Source organism: Helobdella robusta (genome assembly GCF_000326865.2).
Source record: "Helobdella robusta unplaced genomic scaffold HELROscaffold_30, whole genome shotgun sequence".
Lineage (NCBI taxonomy): Eukaryota > Metazoa > Annelida > Clitellata > Rhynchobdellida > Glossiphoniidae > Helobdella > Helobdella robusta.
The window spans coordinates 1,337,604-1,344,671 of record NW_008704502.1 but is presented as its reverse complement, the minus strand read 5'-3'; positions in this window follow the sequence as shown (position 1 = coordinate 1,344,671).

Genomic DNA, 7,068 nt, shown 5'->3' with positions numbered 1-7,068 from the left:
CATCTGAGCTACATCGTTCTTCTCATTCCTACCAGACATCGTGACGTCATCTTCAAATGTCAACACCACCGGTATATTTCCATTCTCCTCGACTACATCAACTTCCACGTCGTCGTCGTCGTCGCTATCGTCATCATCATTGCCGTTCAGTCAGGAACGTCATCATCTTGGTGGTTACGAGCAAGTGCAGCAGCAGCAGCAGCAACAACTGCACCAGCCACACTGGCAGCAGAATATTGAATATCATCATTTCTATCACCATCATAATTTTCTTCCTCTTCCAAGTTCATACGGCATCCAACAACCACCACAACATTATCACCATCATCATTATTTTGAGAGTGGCCAGCTACAGTATCAACTACCTCAGCCACTTCAACGCCAGCAACCACACCAACTACAGCTGCTGCAACAACCACGCCAACAATTACAACGATACTATGAACACCAACACAGACAACACCATCACCAACAACAAATCATTTTTCAACCACACCAGATTAAAAGCGAGTCTAAGCTAGAAAATGTTAATGAGGCACAAATGACAAATGTCAATTTTGATTGGATGACCCCGCAAGTAGGCGGAACTTGTCTTCAGCCAATAGAATCTCTTCTGCACTCACCTAGGGCAAATAAAAAGTCTAGCAACAATAGTGACGTTATTAATACTGCAAAAGATAATGAAAGTAATAGTGTTGGCATTTATAAATCGAATAATTTAAAAAAAAATATCAACAAAAACAAACAATTAAACCCTAAAAAATTTTCTGACAACGCTTCGACTTGTTTACAAATTTACAAGCCACACCTACCACCTTCTCTCAGCAGCCAATCAGAATTGAGTCTGAAACTTATGAATAAAAATTTAATTACTAATGATCTGGTGATAGACAACATGTTTGAGTTGTACAAGTTCATACAACCATTATTTAATAGGGTGTGTATGTTTGTGTGGGTTTGTTTGTTTGTGTGTGCGTGTTTGCATGTTTGTATTTGTATATGCGTGGGCTTTTATTTGCGGAGTTACATAATTACATTTGTGTTGTAATATCTTTGATAGGAGGGCGTGCCAACGATTCGAAATGACATGAGCCTCTTGGACGTCTGGAACATTCAAATCCGAGCATCTGATAGGTCATCGAGAATTCTAATAAAATTTGCCAAGAAGTTGATTGGTTAGTGTTGTTTAGGGAGGAGGAGTTATGAATTGATTGCCCTAGGTTTATCTGTTTTGCGTTGAATTATATTGTAAGAGATTAAAGAAAATTAAAAAATTCTATCAGCAGCCAACCAATTAAATAACATAGTAATCAACCAACTGATCAATCAGTCTTTCAATCAATCAATCAATTTATCGATCAATCAATCAATTTATCGATCAATCAATCAATTTATCGATCAACCAATCAACCACTTAGGTTTCAAGAATTTTTCTCTAGATCGTCAGATACAAATACTGAAACAATGCATGTTCTCTATGATCACTTTCATCTGCTCAATCAACTTCAATCCATCGACCAACCGAGTTAACTACTTTTATTATACCGACTCTGAACGACAGGTTTGTAGACTGATGGCGAGACGATTGATTGGTTGATTGATCGATTGATTGATTAATTGACTAACGAGGTTAAACATTTGCAGACTGAACAACAAATCAATTTTCACAGCAATGTCTTGTATTATTCACTTAGGTAATCTTCAAGAACTTCCCGGTCTTCGAGGACTTGGTCCCAATGTTTCAGCAAATGGGTGAATTCATCTTGAAATTCTCCCTGGACCCTATTGAAATCACATTCGTATGTGCAATCAACATATTTGCTATAGGTTTGTCATGGCCCGATGAAATAAAATTTATCAAAATATGAATTAATTAACTTTTTTCAGAATTAATGAGTCTTTCTTCTGTCCTATTATATATGGTATTGAAGTAATAATTTCACCCTATGAACACTACTTCATCATAAGCGTTCAGTCGCCAGTCTCATTCATTATCAATTTCATCATTTCATTGTTAAACTTCAGGAAATGAACTGGAGTTGAAAGACATGTTGGTAAGAGGCTTAGAACATTACGTCAAGAGTTAGTAGCCGCTTCAGATTCTCTTTGTGTCAATTTTTTGCCGTCTGTTCTCTCTTTCTTTCTCTCTCTCTCTCTTTTTTCTTGCTTTTTTTCTCTCTTTTTTATAACTTTCTCTCAATTAGGATTTTAAATTTTTAATTGATTCTTTACATATTTATCAGCCAGTACCTCTACGCACATTAACATTATTATAAACGTTTATATAAATTTTCAGATTACGTACTCAAACGTACGCGCACACGCACGCACGCACGCGCACAGACACTCACGTACATACACACACAGACAGTCACAAACACTTTTATTTTCTTCCCTACATTTCTTGAAGCATTACACGTGGTTAAGGTTGATTTCTTTTGTATTCGAAACCGACCACTGCTTCACTAGAGCCAGACACTTTAACCATTGCGCCATTCATTCTTAAAAACTAATAAACACCCCACCATAAATCCTTCCCCCTTCATCCAGGGAAATGTGGTCCCCAAACGAACAGACATATCTACATACTCACCTGTCTCGAACTTTTTACCCAAATGACTCTGAAACACCGTTCTACTCTTGGCAAGTTCGTCTTAGATGATAGGTACAAAGATCTGCCTAAACCTCAACTTTACCAAGAACTCTTTTTGGATGAATAGGGTTTTTTCTGGCTTAAACTTTAAAAAAAATTGAAATGATGGTAAATTTGACGATTTCGGAGCATTTGTCTTGCCAATTATTAATTATTATTATCAAATCACAATGAAAGAATTTGTATCATTATGATCTGACAGTTTTTTAAATTTTTAAAATCCAGCGATTTTTATTAGCTCAATTTTTTCAATTATTCCTCTAAATCAATTCTTCAAATTTTAAACCTAATATATTTAGAGCGTTTCAGATTTGTGTGAATGTTTTGGGTAGATGAACTGAGCTAGATCAATTTGTCAACACCAATAAATAATATTGCCATGTAGAGTAGTAACTGAAACGTTGGGTTTATAAATGATAAATTTTTAATTGAAATATTTACTCTTCAGAGACATTCCTGGTGATTTCTTAATGTCAGCTGACGTTTTAACAAACGCTATTACACTACCTACATTTCCTCCAATATATTTAAAACTTCAGTTTTGAAAAATTTTATTTTTTTATTTGTTTAAACTTCCATCAAATGCCAGAAGGCAGCTAGTTAGAACCGTGTGATATTTATAAATTTTCCCGTTCGTTCATTCGTTCATTCATTCATTCAGCCATTCATTCATTCATTCATTCATTCATTGGTCGTTTATAGTTAAAGTTTATATTATAAATGTGTGTGTATGTCTTTGTGTGTGTGTCGTTGTGTGTGTATGTGTTTGTGTGTGTGTATTTAAACATATGTAAAATAATACATAATAAAATGTTTATTCATGTATATAGATATAGGATCCCCCTTTGTTATGATTTTTTTTACTTGCAGAATTAATTTTTATAAAAAAAACCACAACCTGTATGTTATGTAGCATCTCGAACTAAAAACGTGTATTGTTTGGCGATGCGATAGTTCTCTTGGCTAAAGTTGTGGACACCAGTGGGTTGTCATTACTTGCTGCCAACTCTTCTACCTCCATATGAGATGAGTCATGAAAAATAAAATAAACGCTAAAAACTTATGACCATATAAGTTAAATGGTCATATGTTAAATGGTCATAAGTTAAATGGTCATATGTAAAATGGTCATATATTAAATGGTTATTTAAGACCATATATGTTAAATGGTCATTTATGGTTATAATGGTCAAGATCTGTAAGAGCCATTTAGAAGTCAGTGGGTGATAAAAGCGCGTAATACGACGTTTTAATATGAATACTGTGAAAAAGAGAAAAAAAGGCACTCTGTAATGGCCCCTATAACTTGTAAGGCCCATAAAGATCCAGGGTTTAATCATTTACAAATTATTTTTTGTCCTAATAGGAATATTTTACCTTCACCGAAGTGTAGCAACTCATTTTGTTGTTAATTATTATTTTTGAGATGTTTTTTGGGAGAATAATCTTGGACTTAGAACGATGATTTAGTCTATATGTAGCGCGCACACGCACGCACGCACACACACATATATACACACGCATACACACATGTATTTATTTATATATATATATATACATATCTCATAAATACGCCCTTATTTACAATTTTGTATAAATATTTACACATCGACCATCCGTAACGTGCTTTAATTAAATGAGTTGGTTGAAAATAATTTTGAAAAATCATTGTATAATTTTGTCTATTAAAACTTTTGATGTTGTACTATACACACACACATATACACATACACACACATACATACGTACATACACACACATACATACGTACATACACACACATACACACACATACATACACACGCATATTGCACGTGACAGGCGGGGATCCTTTGGCATTCGAACGCGTTCACTGCAACAGCACGACCAGGCGTCTTACTTATTACGCTATGGCCGGCGTTCATGTGATTTCCAAAATAAATTTTAGATTTTTTCTTGTTCTGGATTCCTTAATGATCACCGTAAAGTTTTTCCAATGCTATATTTTTGTAATATTATATTATATTATGGTTTTAATTGAAAATTTAATAATTTTTTGATGAAATTGGAAGTATTTTTGCCGTTGTAACTTAACATCCATCCCTTCATACTAATTGTTTTGTGGTTATTTATAGTAATCAATCAGTAATTACTTATTATAATGGCTGAGCTTCTAAGCTAGGGGTGATAACTATAATTATCATTTTTAATTAATTCATTATTTGATTCATTATTATGAAGTTATTTTTTTAAGATTTCTTGGAAATTTTTCTCCAATTGTTCGTTCGCTTTTTAATTAATTCATTAATTCGCTCGTGCATTCATTCCTTCATTCATACGTTCACTCACTCACTTACTCACCCACTCATTCATTCATTCATTTATCCATTCATTCATTCGTTGAAAGAATTTTTTGTGTTGAAGATGTTTGTTGAGTTAGTAGGCTATTGTAAAGTCTTGTGAATCCGGTCAGTTGTTCGTATTTCCATTCTTAAAATAATTCAAAAACCATTTCCCTTGATTCATTAAATTATTCATTCATTCTTTTGTTCGTTCGTTCATTTTTTTATTCATTTGCTCATTCACCAAATCATCCTTTGTTTCATTTATTAATTCTTTCATTCACTCATTCATTTAATCAATCATTTATTCGTTCATTCATTTGTTCGTCTGTTCATTCGTCCATCCATTCATTTTTTTGTTCAGAAAAATTTGCTCAACAATAGAATTGTAGCCGCCTGTAATATATCATGTTCACATTCATTAGTTTATTGCTCTCATAAATGAATGAATGATTGAATGAATGAATAAGTGAGTGAGTGAGTGAGTGAGTGAGTGAGTGAGTGAGTGAGTGAGTGAGTGAGTGAGTGAGTGAGTGAGTGAGTGAGTGAGTGAGTGAGTGAGTGAAATTTCAAAACTTGCCAGCGTCTCTAGCTTATTTCATGAAATATTTTTAGCCCTTAAAGGTAATTAATTTCCATTTTACCCATTCATTCATTCAATAATTCATTTATTTATTCATTCATTCATTCATTTGTTCGTTCGCCCATTTCTTATTCATTCATTCATTCATTTTTTATTTGCTGCCTATTGTTTGTTCATGTCGGTTCTCTTGTGGCGTTTTTTATCAGTCAATGTACATTGTGAAAATTATTACAAACTTTAAAAAAATATTCTAAATTTTATTTATTTTTTTCGTTTTTTTCTATTTAAATTAAAAAATGCAAACAACAAAGACAAAAAACAACATAGATAAAACAAAAAAAAAACAAAGACACAGCAACAACAAAGCACCGAAAACAAAGACAAAACAACAATGACAACATAATCAACAAATTCAAAACAACAACAACATAATCAACAAAAACAAAGGCAATAAAACAGCATAAACAATACAACAACCAAAACAACAACCAAAGCAACAACAACGACTCAGCTTATATACATGTATTTAGATAGTTTCTTTCGCACAAAAAACACAAAAAGTATAAAATATGTTGGAAAATTGATATAACTTTTTGGATGGTTGGAAGAAAAATTTAAAAAATGAAGTAATATTTCAGAAATAAACCAAGTTGACCCACAACATAATAAACAACGCCTTGTATGTGTGTGTGTGTGTGTGGTGTGTGTGAGTGAGTGAGAGAGAGAAAGAGAGAGAGAGAGAGAGAGAGAGAGAGAGAGAGAGAGAGAGAGAGAGAGAGAGAGAGAGAGAGAGAGAGAGAGAGAGAGAGAGAGAGAGAGTTGATCTATCACTACTAAGCTAATTGCTTCATATTGCTAGGAGATAGAATTTATGAGATTTTTTCATTTAAAAATATATTTATTAATGGCCTTGCTAGATTATTTCAATTAGATAACTACTATGTCATTCATTTCTTCTGTAGGTATGATCTAAGTAATTTGAAAATTGAATCGTAAAACAAGTAACTTGTTTTTTACCAAAAATCTACATTCTATATACACACAAATACACACACAGACACACACTTACAAACACACACACACGCATACATACATACATACACACAGAGTTAATCAACGAAGGGTCTAACATACATACATACCAACATACACGTACACACACATATTCACTTCATATTCACTCACGCACACACACACACAGAGATACTCTCTCTCTCTCTCTCTCACACACACACACATACACACAGATACTCACACACACACACACACAGAGATACTCACACACACACACAGAGAGATACTCACACACACACACACATTTGCACTGCATCTGTTGTATATAGTAAATGTATCTTAATGCATCTACCCAAATGAACTTTGAGAAAAGTATTTTTTTAATTGAAAAAAGTTAAAAAAAAAACTTAAAGATAAATTTTAAAATTTCGTAAATTTATTCTCCAGGCAAGTTTTCAGTTTTAATCGAGCCACACACACCACACACACACACCACA